Raw genomic sequence first — 18,698 nt, 5'->3', positions numbered from 1 at the left:
TTGCACTTGGTGTTGGCCATGATAGACTCAAGGAAGAATTTGACACACTTCACAAGGCCCAGAAGGTCTTGAAAGGTGTTCATTCCTCTCTTAAGGACTCTCATGATCAACTCCAAGTAAAACTAACCAAGTAGATTTCTACTTGTCCTCCTTTCATTCTAATTGATAAGGCTTGTGCTACTAACCCTTGTTGTGAGCATGTGCATCTTGTGGAGGAGAATGCCAAGTTGAAAGAACAACTTGAGAAGGGCCTTGTGTCATGCATCCAAGGCGAGAAGAACCTAAGTGACCTTCTGAGTAATCAAAAGGAAGTTGTAGGAAAGGAAGGAAGTCTAAGAAGAAAAAGAAGAACAAGAACAAGCAATCTCCTCCTCTCAAGGACATTTCTGTCAAACAGGATGAGAGTACTCATAAGAAGATGAAGAACAAGGAAGGGGGTGATAATGCTAAATTTGTTGGTTCCTATTATGAGTACATTGAATGGGCTATTTGGGTTCCTAAGACCCTTGTTTCTAACATCAAAGGACACATTCAATAATGGGTACCTAAATCCAAGCATTGATCTCTTGTAGGAGTTTGCTTCCGGTGGAGTGTCATGGTTGCTCGATAGTGGAGCTACTAATAATATGACCGTAAGAAAGGACTTGGTGGTGGATGTGCATCCAATTCCATCTATGCCCACCCATGTCCAATTTGCTGATACCTCAACATCTAAGGTAATGGGATCTGGCAAGGTGGCCATCTCTCAAGATTTATCTATGGATAAGCTCATCTTGTTGATTCCCTTGCATCTAATTTGCTTTCCGTTCATCAACTTGCTATTATGGGCTTTGCCACTTTTTTTAATCTTGATATCGTGGCCATTTTTTGGAGCAAGTCTTTTAAAGTATCCTTTATTGTACATGTCGAGAACGATCTCTATGCGGTGAACTTTTTGGAGCGACCCACTAAGATCGCGACTTGTCTAATGGCTAAAGTTGATGTGGGTTGGCTCTGGCATCGCCGACTAGCTCATGTCAATATGAGATTTTTGCTAAGTATCCTCAAAGGGGACTAGGTTCGTGGACTAACAAATGTGAGTTTTGCCAGAGACCATGCCTGAAGTGCTTGTATTTAAGGAAAGCTACATGAAACAGCTCACCGTCCCACGACTATCATCTACTCTAAAAGGCCCTTGGAGCTCCTTCACATGGATCTCTTTGGTCATCCATCCTTTGATAGTCTTGGGGGAAGGAATTATTGCTTGGTGATTGTGGATGACTACTCAAGATACACTTGGGTATACTTATTCAAGAGGAAGAGTGAGACTCAACAAACCATCATCGACTTTGCTAATAAAGCTCAACGTCAACATGAAGCAAAGATATTGATGATTAGAAGTGACAATGACACCGAGTTCAAGAACTACACCTTGGATGAGTTCCTTAGTGATGAGGGGATCAGGCACCAATATTCGGCACGTTATACCCCACAACAAAATGGTGTGGCGGAGAGTAAGAACTGGACATTGATGGACGCGGCAAGAACCATGATGGCGGAGTTTAAATCTCCGTACAACTTTTGGGCCGAAGCCATTTACATCCCATGTCATGCATCCAATCGGCTCTACCTCCGCAAAGGTTTGAACAAGACCCCATATGAGATTCTTACCGGGAACAAGCCCAACCTGAAGTACTTCCGGGTGTTCGGTTGTAAGTGTTTCATTCTCAAGAAAGGTGTTCGTTTGTCTAAATTTGAAACTGGAGCTCAAGAGGGCATATTTGTTGGTTATCATACAAACTCTCATGCTTACCGTGTCCTCAACAAGTCCACTGGACTCATTGAGGAGACGTGTAACATAGAGTTTGATGAAAATAATGGCTCCTAAGTGGAGCAAAGTGGTCTTTGTGATGTAGGTGATGAAATTCCTCCTCCAGCCATAAGAAGAATGGGGATTGGTCAAATACTCCCCATTAAGAAACCCCTTGTGGCCGAAGGAGAAGGAGAATGCTCTACTCAAGTGGATCCATCACCCTCGCTAGACCTGCACGCTTCCGAAGAACAAAATGAAGGCCCTCAACCCGTTGACCAAGATCAAGGACAGGATCAACCTCCTGAAGATTATGATGCACCAAATGATGTCCATGATCATGCTCAAGACTCCGAGTTTTCTCAAGATCAAGTGCAACCACAAGATCAAGGGCAATCTTGTGAGAAAGCTCAAGACTGTTCTCAAGATGATCAAGATGATGATCCTCAATTACCTAGTCAGAAAATCTTGGAGCGTCGCCCCACCAAGGTGGCTTCCAGGCTCGAGCGTCGACAACATATCTTGGAAAATGTGCTTGGAAGGTTCAATAAGGGGGTAACTACTTGTCAACAATTATCACACTTTTGTGAGCATCACGCGTTTGTTTCGTGTGTTGAACCCCAAAAGGTACATGAAGCGCTCGATGATGAGGATTGGCTTGAAGCCATGCGTGATTAACTTAACAACTTCGAGCGCAATCAAGTCTGGGAATTAGTGCCAAGGCCAACGGAGGAACATAATGTCATTGGAACCAAATGAATCTTCAAGAAAAAGCAAGATGTGAATGGTGTGGTCGTTCTAAACAAGGCAAGACTGGTGGCTCAAGGCTACTCCCAAGTCGAGGGTATCGACTATGGTGAAACATTTGCCCGTGTTGCTCGTCTTGAATCTATTCGCATGCTGCTTGCATTTGCATCTCATCATGATTTCAAGTTGCAACAAATGGATGTGAAGAGTGCATTTCTTAATGGTCCCTTGAATGACTTGGTATATGTCAAACAACCCCCAGGATTCGAGGATCCCAAGCTCCCCACTCATGTATAAAAACTCAATAAGGCACTCTACAGCCTTAAACAAGCCCCACGTGCATGGTATGAGTACCTTACCGAGTTGTTGCAAGATCGTGGGTTTGAAATGGGCAAATTGATCCCACCCTTTTTACCAAAAAGGTCAAAGGGGATTTGTTCAGATGCCAACTATATGTTTATGATATTATTTTTGGTTCTCCTAAAAAATCTTTCAATGAAGAGTTTGCTGCACTAATGACCGAGAAGTTTGAGATGGCTATGAAGGCAGAGTTGAAGTTCTTTCTTGGGTTGGAAATCAAACAAGGAAGAGAAGGAACATTCATCAAACCAGCCAAGTACACTCAAGACATGCTCAAGAGGTTCAAGCTAGAGAACGTCAAGCCGGTCAAGTTTCCCATGCCAACCAAATGCAAGCTTGACAATGATCCCAATGGTAAAGCAGTGGATCAAAAGGTATATCACTCCATGATTGGATCCTTGCTTTACCTATGTGCATCTAGACTGGATATCATGTTGAGTGTGGGAATCTGTGTATGCTTTCAATCCGCACCAAAGGAGAGCCACTATGCGACGGTCAAACGAATCTTTCGTTATTGGGCTCATACCCCAAACTTTGGCTTATGGTACCCCAAAGGAGCAAGATTTAATCTAGTAGGTTACCCTGACTCAGATTGGCTTGGAGGCTGTGTCACGAGGAAGTCAACTTCTGGAGGATGTCAACTCCTTGGTCCCTCTTTCGTAAGTTGGTCTTCGAAGAAGAAAAATTATGTGTCACTTTATTCCACCAAGGCTGAGTATGTAGATGCCGCAAGTTGTTGTGCTCAATTACTATGGATGAGGCAAACTTTAAAGGATTAAGGTGTCACTTGTGAAAAAGTGCCTCTTCTATGTGACAATGAAAGTGCTATCAAGATATCTCTCAATCCGGTGCAACATAGCAAGACCAAGCATGTTGATATTCGTCATCATTTCATTCGAGATCATATCAAGCATGAAGATATTGAGGTCCTCTTCATCAACACTCAAGAGCAACTTGTCGATATTTTCACAAAGCCTCTAGATGAAGCAAGGTTTTGCAAGTTAAGGCATGAGCTAAATATCATTGATTCGAGCAATGTGGATTGAAACTAGGCACACCACACCACACTCATCATTATATCTTGCTCTAGGTGTAGGATGGACATAGGGGGGTGTTGTTCTCTCAATGAACTTTCCCTCCCCCCATTATGCATAAATCGATCACGTCTTTCACATTATCCATTATTGATGGCACTTGTTCTTCAAAGTTGAGCTATTCATCAACCCAAGGATAATTCTTCATGGTGTCATACCAAATGTCTCAAACATAGGTGGCTCCCGCCACCGCCCTCTCTTCATAAGGAGAATCATTTCAGTGTTTGTTGGTCCTGTTGTGTGTTGTTTGCCTTTCGCTTGAAGTTCAGTTGTGTTTATTATTATTTTCTTGCTAAGGCCATCCTGTCTTTTTCTTGGTTGAGCGGTACTACCGTGCATAGACATGGTACTACCATTGGAGAGGGCATGGTACTACTACATCTAGAGCGGCTGTAATTTCTTTCTGCCGTTGGACGAACGGTACTACCGCTCACCGAGCGGTAGTAAAATTTTACTACCGCTGGCCAAGTGGTACTACCATGATGACCGTGGTACTACAACACCATCAAGGCCGCATGAGGTTATAATTGGGCAGGGGGCAGTTTCTTCTCCCCTCATACCCATTCATACCCTCATCTCGGGGCTCTCTCTCTCTCTTCTCAAGAAACAGTGCTGAAAGATCTCACCGGATCTCCCTCTCCAGCCACTCTCCTCCCATTCCATTTGGTGGGATCGTCTCCCTCCTCTCCCTCGTGCCATGGAACCCGGTATTACTCCTAGTTCTCTTCTCGTTGCTTCTTTTTTATTGGATCTAGGGTTGGGGCATATGAGTTAGGTTTCATCATTTTGTGTCACATTCTTTGCATAAATGGATGGTGGGAGACTGCGTCTGTGGTAGGAATGCTACTTAGTAGGATACAACATGTTAGTTTCGGTCTACGGTAGTACCAGATCTGAAGTTTGGAGCATCAGATCTTGCAGTTTTCGCCCCGTGTGGTACTTACCACTCCTCCTGGCGCGGTACTACCGCAGTGGACGCGGTAGTAAAAAATCACTGACACTTGAACTACGGTACTACCGCACCCTAGAGCGGTACTACCGCGTTTAACGCGGTAGTAAAATTTTACTATCGCTTGAACAACGGTACTACCGCTCGACCCTAAATTCACATGTTTTGTCCTGCTAACACTAGTAGAAAATAGGGCTTTGGTTCGGGCCTGGCCAGCCCATTAGTCCCGGTTCTTCATGAACCGGGACCCATGGGGGCATTAGTCCCGGTTCATGAGTCCAGGGGGCCGGCCGGGGCCTCGTGGGCATTGGTCCCGATTCGTGTGGACCCATTTGTCCCGGTTCTAGGCACGAACCGGGACCAATGGGCCGCGCTCCTGGCCCACATCCATTGGTACCGGTTCATGCCTTGAACCGGTTTAGAAGGGGGGGGGGATTTAGCCCCGGTTTATGCCACGAACCGGGACAAATAATTTGCCTATATATACCCATCGCTGCGGCAGAGCACTCTGTTTTTTTCTGGCTGGCGAGGGGAGGGCATTTGGGTGCTCTAGCTTTCCTCGTATGCACATGAGGTGTTCGATGAAATGCCCGAGCCACACTAGTTAAGGTTTCTCCTCTCGAAGGTCGACCTCGGAGCTCCATTTTTCCCGAGATTTGTCTAGATTTAGCGGTCCGTCACGCCCCATCCCCGTTTTCACCGCTGGGGCACGTCCATGTGTACGTCCGCAATGTCGTGTGGAAGCTCCTCCACAGACAGTGAGGTAAGTCGATTTGGATTTTCGGTTGACATTGGATTTGGGGATTTCTCATCCAGGGTTTCGCGGGATGGGCCGTAATATGCGCCTTTCTGGCTCGTAGGTGGATGGCTGCGGGATTGTGCAGTTCCAATCCGAATTTTTCATTCCCAATCCAAGTTTCTACGGCCTTGAGGAGCGCTCGAATCACCGTTGCCCGGGGCATGGGCTAATTCCTACTCGCCGTGTTTCTTGGGGTGGAGCAAGCACATGAAGAAGGTTTTTGGGTTGTCCACTCGATGTAATTCCTCAAAACATCATTTGGTACTCTGTTTTCATCGATTTATTGCAAAGTTATGAATTTCACCTAATTATGTGAACTCTGATTTAACAGCTTCCTTATGAGTGTGATTGGGTTGTTTGGATTGACCCCCTCCCACTGAGCTAGTGGGGCAAGCTTTTGAGGAGCTCCATGGTGGCCTTGAACGTAGTTGGATCGATGCTAGTGGGATGGAGAAGAAGGTTATGGATCTGAAAAATGAAAACAAGAAAATGCAATTGAAGTTGCAGAAAAGGAATGAGCTCATGGAAACAATGGGTTTTCTCTTTGTTCTTGTCATCATCATTGTGGCTAGTTTAGTTTCTATTTGATCTAAGCAAACCAATTAAGTGGCAGTGTGTGTGTTATGTTTCTGCTAGTGTGTTGTGCCCTAGATGTAATTCTATCATTTGTGTACTGTTGTGAACTTGAACAAATGTAATGTTGTGCCCTAGATGTAATGGATACCATGTGTTGTGTTAAAATTGTCACCACTGCCAACTTGGAACCTTTTCAGAGATCATTTCAAATGCTTTTCAATTTCATGGTCTTATAGCTCAAAATAATCAGTAAATGCCTGAAAGATAACAAATGAAGTCAGTAAGGGTTGTAAATTGATGATGTGGCTTTGAATGGTGTATTTTGAACACAGAAAAACTATGAAGTTCAAATAAGTTCAAAAAAATGAAATCCCTTTGTAACAGACGAGTTTCCGTATGAAACCCTGATACTTCGAAAGAGATTGTCCGTTTTGTACACGAAGGCATCCAGTTTTTGCCGTAACCCTCTCAACTTTCTCGCACATGCTATGTGGGTGAAATGATGATACCATGGCAACTTGGAACCTTTTCAGAGGTCATTTCAAATGCTTTCCAATTTCATGGTCTTATAGCTCAAAATAATCAGTAAATGCCTGAAAAATAACAAATGAAGTCAGAAAGGGTTGTAAATTGATGATGTGGCTTTGAATGGTGCATTTTGAACATAGAAAAACTATGGAGTTCAAATAAGTTCAAAAAAATGAAATCCCTTTGTAACAGACGAGTTTCGGTATGAAACCCTGATACTTCGAAAGAGATTGTCCGTTTTGTACACGAAGTGCATCGAGATTTTGCCGTAACCCTCTCAACTTTCTCGCACATGCTATGTGGGTGAAATGATCATACCATGCCAACTTGGAACTTTTTTAGAGTTCATTTCAAATGCTTTTCAATTTCATGGTCTTATAGCTCAAAATAATCAGTAAATGCATGAAAAATAACAAATGAAGTTAGAAAGGGTTGTAAATTGATGATGTGGCTTTGAATGGTAACTTTTGAACACAAAAAACTATGGAGTTCAAATAAGTTCAGAAAAATGAAATCCCTTTATAACACACGAGTTTCCGTATGAAACCCTGATACTTCCAAAGAGATTGTCCGTTTTGTACACAAAGTGCATCCAGTTTTTGCCATAACCCTCTCAACTTTCTTGCATATGCTATGTGGATGAAATTATGATACCATGCCAAAATAAAAGAGAGGCCAACGTGCAGGTGAGCACTGCGCTTCTCCCTTCATCGTCTCTACACTCAGGGCTTATAAACCGCCGCGAGTGCCTCTTGCTTGGCGAGGTGGGACTAAAAAACAGCTGCATAAAGAATCAACTAAAAAACTCTTTTACCGGTTCATGCCACGAACCGGTACTAAAAGGTGCTCGTGGGGCCCCACCCTTATAACCTGTACCAAATAAAATGCCTTTGTAACAACCTTAGAACTGGTACTAAAGGAATCAACGAAAAAGCTTTTATAAACCTCTAGTATTATTAAAACTAAAATTATATATATTTTTGTTACAAACTTTAATAGCAAAAAGAATTATCATAAAAGAAAATAAATAAGTAATTAGAATTTTGTTCAAAACATTAAAAGCAAAAAGAATTATCATAAAACAAAATAAACAAGTACTTAGAATTTTGTTACAAACTTTAATAGCAAAAATAATTATTGTAAAAGAAAATACATAAGTAATTAGAAACAAAAAATAAAGCAAAAAAACTGGGAAAAAATTAAAATAAAGGAATCAACTAAAAAGTTTTTATAAACATCTAGTATTATTGAAACTAAAATTATATAGAATTTTGTTACAAACTTTAATAGAAAAAAGAATTATCATAAAAGAAAATAAATAAGTAATTAGAATTTTGTTCAAAACATTAAAAGCAAAAGGAATTATCATAAAATAAAATAAATAAGTAATTAGAATTTTGTTACAAACTTTAATAGCAAAAAGAATTATCGTAAAAGAAAATAAATAAGTAATTAGAAACAAAAAAGAAAGCAAAAAAACAAGATTTTTTTTAAAAAAAAGTGCCACCTACAAGGCCACCACGGCCTACATGCGACTAGAAACCCATTACTAGGGCCAGGATGCAGGCCCGCAATAGGCCCAATAGGCCCACAAGCACAGAGAGTGATTTTAGGCCCGTAAGCCTGGAGTAGAGAGGAGCTCGAAGTGGTTGGTTCGACAGGACTTATAAACCACTCCGAGCCCCTCTCGGCTAGCGAGGTGGGACTAAACATAGCACCGCACCGCGCAAGGCCTTTGGTCCCGGTTGGTGGCACCAACCGGGACTAAAGGGAGGCATTGGTACCGGTTGGTGCCACCAACCGTGACCAAAGGCCTCTGCTTCCTGCCCTTTGGGCTGCTGAAAAGAGACCTTTGGTCCCGGTTTGTGCCACCAACCGGTAACAATGCCTCTGCTTCCCGCCCGTCGGGCTGCTGAAAAGAGACCTTTGGTCCCGGTTCGTGCCACCAACTAGGCTGCCCCGTCGTCGTCGTCGTCGCCCCGCACCGTCTTTATCTCCGCCTCGCCGTCGCCGTCCCGCGCCTCCCCGACGCCGTCGCCGCCCCCCGCCCCGCGCCCCGCGACGCCGCCTGCCCCTGCCCGTCGCCGCCCCACCCCGGCCCGCGCCGCACCTCACCATCGACCGTCCTTGCGCCGCCCCGCCCCGCGCCGCACCTCGCCGTCGCCGTCTCCATCGCCGTCCCCGACACCGTCGCCGTGAGCAAAGATTTTTTTCTGTTAAAAGATTTTTTTTGGTGATATTATTGTTGAATATGCATGTTTGTATGTTCATATATATGCAAAGATCGAATATGTCAAAAGGAAAAAATAAGAAGATAAAGTGTTTAATATAATTAGTTAGAAAAATAATAGAACTGTAGTTAAACTAGTTTATTTTTAGTAAGTACTACTTTATTTTATTGATAGTAAGTGCTTCATATATAGTTGAACTAGCTAGTTGATTTAATAAACTACTTTATTTTACTATATATGGCTATGTATGATGATGATTAATTAGTAGGACTTGTTGTTATATATGATGATGCATGATGCGAGCATGAAGAGTTATTATATATAGTTGTTCAATTCTTTCGATATATATAGTGTGTCACGATTATATTGTTGTTTACACACATTTACCACATTAAAACAGGAAATGTCTTACGATGGATATTGCGAGTGTGAATATTGCCGCGACTCTCGGGGTATGTGCGACATGCCTCACCTGCGAGACGATAGGTTCTTCAGCATGAAGCTTGACAAGAACGGCGATATGTACCTTCCTTGCCATGCAAGAAGATATGTGTTGGAGAGGCTCGGTTTCGAAGACCACGAGAAAATTGAGATGAGGAGCGCTAAGCTGAGGACTATACATGGTCACACATTTGTTATCCAAGTATTTAATTCAGTTTTTCAAACAGAATTTGGATGCCCAAAGTGGGAAGATCTTTGCAAGGCATATGGATTTCAGAAGGGAATCGGAATCACCTTCGATCTTCGTCCTGAAGATAATATGCCAGACAACATCGACATTTGGGTGGTTGTCGATGATATGCTTCCTGTTTTACCTCCATGTGAGTTTCTCAACCATATTTGTCAAGTAATTTGCATTTATATTTTTATAAATAGTGTGTGTAGTCAACCTGTTTTCCTCTCGCAATTTACATGTCATGTGGTGTTCATCGTCTATTAAAACTTTGGCCACACATTGCAGGTTCCTAGTTATTGGGCCATAGTTATAATTATATCATGATACATGTTGTACAAACAACAACAACAACCCAAATTGTCCTTTGAATGACCGTAGCACATGTGGCCGTTTTGAATGGTTTATATAATGCCACATCTTGTGGACAATTACAAAATTTCTAAGTATTTTTGAAACATTAAATTATTACAAAATTTGGGTGGTTGTCGATGATATGCTTCCTATTTTACCTCCATGTGAAGTAATTTGCATTTATATTTAGAAATAGTTGGTGTTCATCTATATACTAAATTTGTTAAATTATAGTTTACAGCTTATTTCGTTGCTTCAACTGAACTACGAAAATTAATTGACACGACACACTACACGTATGGATAACATCTAACTAGGGAGGAGAAGGATGATCTTCTCCACTTTCTTATTGCTTGTGTTCTGGCTTCTAGGGATACCTTCCCGTATCATTTTGGAATTGGCCAAAATTATTCATTTTACATGCCACTAGTGCATAGGTTGACTCTAGATGACATTCACGGAAATGTCTTGGTAAGAGTTTCCTAATTAAGTACGCTCCACTATTGCATAAATGGTGTTGATTACATTGCTAACTAGGTTACTATTATGTTTTTCAACAGCAACTGCCACATGATGTAGTGCCTCCGTTAATGGACCCAGAAGGTCAAATGAGAATTAGAAGCCCGCTGAGGGCTGAGTTCTATGCTCCATACTTGATTAACTTCAAATCAAGATAAAAAAGACTCCAAATTGAAGCATGGAAAGAAATAAAGAAGGTTCGCAAGCCACAAGCTGGAGACCGTTGGATCTCTGTGATTCATCATGGAGCCATAGGTGTTATTCTGTTTTATGACATTATATCTAAGAGCGAGGACTAGGTGTTATGAGAGACAAGTTATTCTAGTTTATATTATTACTTGACATGATCGATTAATTAGGATGCATGATGCATATGATGACTATATATATTATGATGTTTCTCTTTATGTGTATTATATGATAACTTGGTATATGATTAAGTTGATGATGAGTTGTTAGATGATCGATTAGAATACTATTGCCATTCGACGAAAATGATATGACATTATATAGTGTAAAAAGATGCATATATGTGCATGTAACTCGTGTCTACGTTTTGTAAATATGTTCGACAAAGCACGACGGATGACCAAGCACGGAGATATATAAGAGAGGACACTTTTCTCTATTAGCTAGCTAATAACAACCTAAATTAACCCCTAAACCAGCCCCATTAAAAAAAACCTCAGCTCCAGCCAGGTGCTGACGCGTGGATGCCTTTTGGTCCCGGTTGGTGTCATCAACCGGGACTAAAGGCCCCCCTGCCTGGTCTGGCCGCAGCGGCCACGTGGAGGCCCATCTGTCCCGGTTCATGTAAGAACCGGGACTAAAGGCAAAGGGCATTAGTAACGACCTTTTTGTCCCGGTTCCAAAACCGGGACAGAAGGTCCTTATGAACCGGGACAGAAGGCCCTTTTTATACTAATGTAATTCTCATTTCCCTGGGGTTCTCTGGTTTGCTTTGGTCTTTGCCTTGACCTTTTTTGTTGTTCTCTTGTGTTTGCGTTGTGTGTCATAGGTGGTGGCTCGAGCTCCAACTCCAGGTGCTTGAACCCTTCTCGGGATACCGGTTCCAAGCGCCTTCGCCATCAAGAGGTACCCGAGGGATCCAAGTCTCCGAAGCATAACTTCAAGAGGCCCGCACACAAGAACATGGAGCACACTGTCAGTTGGGATGGTATGCCGCAACCATAGTTTCAGATTCACCGGAAGCGCAAACCCTATGTCATCCATAGGGTTCATCTCCATGGATGTGAACTTTTCTGGTCCAAGCAGCAGGCTCTCATTTATGAAGATGTGATCTAGACCAAGAAGAATATCTATGTACCGGTTGAGTGGATTTACATGGATCTTCTCAAGAAGGACCCGACATACTTTGGTGAACCTCTGGACATGGTGGAGCAGCTTTGGATCGAGGAGCTCATCTTGTTTCACTTTGATTTTGATCCTGAGATTGTGGCTCAGTTCTTTGTAACCGTCCACTTCCACAGTGATGTGGACCGCACTATGACTTGGATGACCAATGGGGAGAGGTTTTATGCAACCTCGAAGGAGTTCATGTATCTTCTGCACATTCGTGATGTGGGGCTTGAGCATCCAGTTGGTTTGCGCTCGCATGCAAATCCCTCTGCTACACCCAAGGAAACGATGTTGCCCTACTTTATTGAGAAGGTGTCCCCATCTCGTGAAATCTCTCATGTGCTGAACCCGTTCCTTGATGTCATGCACCAAATCTTTCACAACACTCTTTCCTTGAGTTGGCAACAAGGACCATGTGCATTCCTATCTGGTGGATATGCTTCTCATGTGTTTGAAATGGCGGGCTCGTGCTCCTAGACCGCTTGATGTGTCTCACGTCATGTGGAGTGAGCTTCAGTTGACAGTGTTTCACCGTGAGGTTCCCATCTATGGACCTTAATTGTTTTAGTTGATACGGGAGAGGTGGTCGGTGAACTTTCCAGAGATGGTGTTTCATGCTCCGAGCTGGATCCTCCATGAGCCTATTAAGCTGCGTCAGAAGAAGAAGTGGGCCAACACTACCACTACACCTTCTGCTGCCACCATGGATACTGATGAGGATGAGGATGAGGATGAGGATGAGGGCATTCGAGAGACACATGTGCCTTCCTCTGCCGAGCCATCTTAGGCCAAGAAGCTCAAGGACCGGATGAAGACTTTGTTTTGCATGCAGGCAAAGGGGCAGTATATGACCCATCTTGCTCAAAAGGAGAGCCATCAGCGCAACAAGCTAATTCTCAGGAAGCTCAACGTGCACATCTCCAATGGGTCTCGGGAAGACTTTACTACTGAAGCTTCTTGGATGGAAAATAAGAATCTTCAGTGGAATGAGTCTGATGAGGAGCCTAATGAGGAGTCTAATGGCTGATATCTATGCATTTCGAGCTACCACCTGTGTCTTAGGTGTCCTCCCAGCCTTTTTGGTGTCCTGATGCTAAAGGGGGAGAGAGTGTAGGATTTGTGAGTACTTTAGTATTCCGTGTCTCTTTGTTCGTTGAACCTTCGTCGTTGCTTTGGTTGGTTTTATTTTGTGTGCGAGACCAAAAGACTTACCCTATCATATGGTTTGAGACATATGTTATCACTCCTCTCTCTTTATTGTCTCATTATTATCGAGTATGTTAGTAGCTTGTGAGTCTATTTATTATGTGCCCTTATCTTCATGCTCACATGCTATGCCTTGCCTCCATGCTTAGTGATTAATTAGTTTGTTAGAAGGAATGCCCCGTCTATAAAATCTAGGGGGGTGCTATTCCCAGGTTGTGTGCTTTGCAATCCATGGCTTTTCTCTAAGTATGTGCACATCTAGGGGGAGCGTGTCTCTAGTTTATAGATTTTGGGCTTGCATATGTTATTTTTATATCCTTTTGTGCAAATTTTGTATTGTCATCGGTCCACCAAAAAGGGGGAGATTGTTAGGGCATATTTCTCCCTAAGTGGTTTTGGTGATTGATGTAATGCCTGTGCGGACTAATCGTATGCATTGAGCATTTCAAATAATTCATGACTAGGCACAAGACGAGTCGGTGCCCCTCGGAGTATATCAAAGACAGTTGCTTTCTACGTTTTTCTTTGGTGGTTTTGAGTCATAGGAAAGCCATACTATTAAGAGGGGGTCTGGTTCGGAAAGGTTAGGGTGGAATCAACACGTACACATCTGTTCTATTGCACCGCCTTTCCCTCGCCTCAATGGAGCTCCAGCTTGTTTCCCTCTGCCTGAGCAAAGTGCCAGCGATAGTACCGCAGGTGCCAGCGGTAGTACCGCTCTCTGGGCGGTAGTTGTTTTTTCCTACCGCTCTCTCAGACTTTTGCACAACCGCAGCCTCTGCTGTGGTAGGCACGGAAGTAATTTTTTACTTCCGTGGTTGGTGGATCTACCGTGCGATAGTACCGCTCCTAGCAGCGGTAGTACTGCTCTCCTCGGGCTGTGTGTGGGGTTAACGGTTGGATTCTTTCCCCCACTATATAAAGGGCCTTCTTCTCCAAGAAGACTATCTCTGACCTCCCCAAGCTCCATTGTTGCTCCAAAGCTCATTTTCTCCCGATCTCTCTCTCTAGCCAATCAAACTTGTTGATTTTCTAGGGATTGGTTGAGAAGGCCCTCATCTACACTTCCACCGAGAGATATTTGATTCCCACCACTAATCCCATGCGGATCTTGTTCCTCTTGGGTGTTCGAGCACCCTAGACGGTCGAGGTCACCTCAGAGCCACATTCCATTATGGTGAAGCTTCCTGGTCTTGTTGGGAGCCTCCAAGCTTTGTGTGGAGATAGCCCCAACCTTATTTGTAAAGGTTCAGTCATCGCCTTCAAGGGCACCACTAGTGGAATCACGGCATCTCGCATTGTGTGAGGGCGTGAGGATAATACTGTGGCCTTAGTGGCTTCTTGGCGAGTATTGTGCCCCCACACCGCTCCAACACAGACGTACTTCCTGTCAAAGGGAAGGAACTTCGGTAACACATCCTCGTCTCCACCGGTTCCACTTTTGGTTATCTCTTACCTTTACTCTGTCCTTATTATTGCTGTGTTGTATTCCTTGCTTGCACTTGTTGTTGTTGTTAGCATCATATAGGTTGCTCACCTAGCTGTGCATCTAGAGAACTGTTTGTTGCTAACCCTAATTTCTTAAAAAAGCTAAAAATTGGCACTTGCCTATTCACCCCCTCCCCTCTAGTCAACCATATCGATCCTTTCATTTACTAGATGAAGAAACTTTCTTGCCTTTGTTACTATTGTTCTTAGGTTTAACTTGTGGAACAAAAGTGGACAAGAGTAATCGTTAGGCTAGATTAGACGAACTCTTCTTTCGAAGATCATCATTGATCGCTTTCAAGAACTCATTCTCTTGGTCCAAATTGAGCTTCTCGAAGCGTAGCTTCTCATGAGTTCTTACAAGCTCTCTGTGATCTTCTAGAGCAGTTTCATGAGCTAACATAAGAGTATTTAATTCTTGAGTTAGTCATTCAATCTCTTTCTTATCATCATCACTCAATTTCTTTCCACTAGCATGATTATTAGCAAGTTCATTTTCACTGCAATTACTAGTTTTATCAAAGAGCAAGTCATCTTCTCCTGACAAGTCATCCTCATCACTATTAAAATCAAGATACTCGGGGTGTGATAACTTGGTCCTTTAGTCATGAAGCAGTTTCCGAACCCCTCATTTGGTGAATCAAATAAGTCATAAGAGTTGGAGGAAACATGTGCAATGTCGGCAACACCTTCATCTTGACTATAGTCGGAGTTGGAGTGGTAGATTCTCTCGGATTGGTTGTCACACTCGGAGCCATAAACCCATTCAACAACATGAGCTTGATATCTTCTTCTCGAGCTGCTCTTTGTGTATGTGTCCTTCTTCTCCGATTGTTTGCCTCTCTGTGAGTGTCTTTGTTCATAACGATCTTCTATAATCCTTCTATCTCGGCGAGGTTACTCATCCCTTGAGCTTCGTCTTCGAGGTGACTCTTCTCTTTGTTTGTAGGGAGCCGAGTACTCATTGGAGTAGTGTACGGGCTTACCACAGTTGTAGCAGTTTTGGTCACGACTGGTGGAATGCTTCTCATCATGTCTTGAGCTTGAGCTTCTCTCTTTGCCTCTACTCTTGTAGAACTTATTGAATTTTCTGACCATGAGGCTTATCTCTTCATTAGTGACAAGATTTTACTTTGAAGTAGTGGGAGCATCACATGAAGCTTTGTAAGCACCGCTTGACTTGTTGTGCAGCTCATCTTTGTCCTTGAGTGACATCTCATGAGCAACAATCCTACCAATGACTTACGTTGGCTTGAGACCTTTGTAGTTTGGCATCATTTGGATCAATGTGCACACGTTGTCATACTTCCCATCAAGAGGTCTAAGTATCTTCTTGATGATGAATTTGTCGGTCATTTCTTCGCTTCCTAAGCTGGCAATTTCATTGGTGATGAGAGCTAGCCTAGAGTACATTTCAGCGACACCTTCACCATCCTTCATCTTGAACTTGTCAAGCTGACTTTGAAGCACATACAACTTAGATTCTCTTACAGAATCAGTACCTTTGTGCATATCGATCAAAGTATCCCAAATTTCTTTTGCATTCTCAAGGCGGCTGATTTTGTTGAATTCTTCGGGGCATAGAGGGTTGAAGATGATGTAGCAGGCTTGTGTATTGAGTTGCAACATCTTCAATTCATCGGTTGTGGCATCATGATCTGGTTCATGCCCTTCTCCGAAGAAATTACCTTGCACACCAACACGAATAACAGCCCAAACGTTAGGATTAAAGCCAAGAATATGCATTTTCATCTTATGCTTCCAACTAGCAAAATTAGTGCCATCGAAGTATGCACCTCTACGACGATAATTTCCCTCACTAACGCCATACTCTCCTTGGTTGTGAAAGCAATGCAATGGAGACCAAAGCTCTGATACGACTTGTAGAATTGAAAGTATGTCTAGAGGGGGGTGATTAGACTACTTGACAAGATAAAATTTAGCCTTTTCCCAATTTTATTTGAGGGACAGTTGATGACCACAAGTGTAGGGGATCTATCGTAGCCTTTTCGATAAGTAAGAGTGTCGAACCCAACGAGAAGCAGGAGGTATTGACAAGTGATCTTGAGCAAGGAATAACTGCAAGTACTGAAAGGTAACTTTTTATGGGTAATCGAGTATAAGCAACACAGAAATAAATGCAATTAAAGTAAATGGTGCTGAGGTGCAGCAAGTGGCCCAATCCTTTTGAGTGCAACGGATAAGCCGAGGGACTAAACTTATAAAGACTAAGGTGTTCCCCAGGACACACGGGAGAGATAGTCAAGTGCTTTCACCATACTATCTCTAGTACTATGTTTTGTATTGATAAGTATTATGTGGGTGGATCTTAACTAGTGCACCGTCTAGGATAAGACAAGTACACTCTTATGATTAATCCCTCTTACAATCATCCACAAATACAAGAGAGAAATTAAGGCAAAGCCTAACCATAGCAATAAGCTTTAGGATCCAATACCCCCTCATGCAAAAGTATGCAAACTGGGGTTCAGGTTTCTGTCACTCCGGCAACCCACCATAAGCATTCTTTATACACGATGCATTCCCCTAGGTCCTTAAAAAGGCGAAGTGTTATGTAGTCGACGTTTACATAACACCACTAGAAGAATAACACCATAAATTAAATATCAATCAACACATATTACTTCAACATCATATGACTACTAACATCTAGACTTTTCCCATGTCCTCAAGAACTAACGGAACTACTCACAAGACATAAAAGAGATCATGATCAGAGGTGATGAAAATATGATTAACAATCTGGTCATAACAATAATACTCCAACAAAACTCAATAGAATTCACCATGAAAGACTAATCAACACCGGTAGAGTAGCGGGGATGAATAGTGCAAGGTACAACTCCGATGGCAATGATGAAGTAGCTGGGATGAAGATGGTGTTGGGGAATGTTGCATGGGAAACAAATAATTTCTTATGCACACAAAGACCTATCATGGTGATGATCATCTACGAGAGGGAGATCAGATCTATATACCCTTGTAGATCGCTAAGCGAGAAGCCTTAAGAAACACAATTGATGTAGTGGAACGCCTTCGCGATTCAGATCGCCCCTGTCCGACGATCCGTCCCGATCTAGTACCGAACGGACATCAACTCCGTGTTCATCACACATAGAACTCAATGACGATCTCCGCGTTCTTGATCTATCAAGAGAGGCGGGGAAGTAGATGAGTTCTCCGGCAGCGTGATGTCGCGCCGGTGGTGGTGATGATCTTATTCCTGCAAGGCTTCGCCTAAGCACCGCAGAAATCCGATCTAGAGGAAGAACTACGAAGTAGAGGTTTAGGGTTGCATGTGGCAAAGTTGTGTCTCAGAAAACCTAAAACCTCTAGTATATATAGGAGTAACCAAGGGGTGGGGCTTGCCTCCTACTCCAAGTAGGAGGGCTTCGGACGAGGGAGGGAGGAAGGAATCCTCCTCCACTTCAGTTTGGAAGGAGGAGTCCCTTCCTTCCTTCCCACCTCCTCTTTTTTTCCTTTTGCCTTTGTTTTTCTCCCTGGCCGAAATAGCCCTATTGGGCTGGCCACACCAGCCCACTAAGGGCTGGTGCACCACACATGGGCCTATTAGGTTCTCTCCCGGGTGGGTGGCCCCTCCCGGTAAAACCTCGGAACCCATTCGTCACTCCCGGTACACTGCCGACAATGCCCGAAATCTTTCCGGAAGCCAAATGCAACAATCCTAAATATCAATCTTCGTCTCCAGACCATTCCGGAAACCTCGTGACGTCCGAGATCTCATCCGGGACTCCAAACAAAACTTTGTCCACCAACACCTATAACTCAACTATACCGAAACGTTACCGAACTTTAAGTGTGCAGACCCTGCGGGTTCGAGAACTATGTAGACATGACCTGAGACACTCCCCGATCAATATCCAATAGCGGGACCTGGATGTCCATATTTGATCCTACATATTCTACGATGATCTTATCGGTTGAACCTCTATGTCTAGGATTCAAATAATCCCGTATATCATTCCCTTTGTCCTTCGGTATGTT

The sequence above is a fragment of the Hordeum vulgare genome, chromosome 2H, assembly GCF_904849725.1.
Source record: "Hordeum vulgare subsp. vulgare chromosome 2H, MorexV3_pseudomolecules_assembly, whole genome shotgun sequence".
Lineage (NCBI taxonomy): Eukaryota > Viridiplantae > Streptophyta > Magnoliopsida > Poales > Poaceae > Hordeum > Hordeum vulgare.
This window is presented reverse-complemented; position numbering follows the sequence as displayed.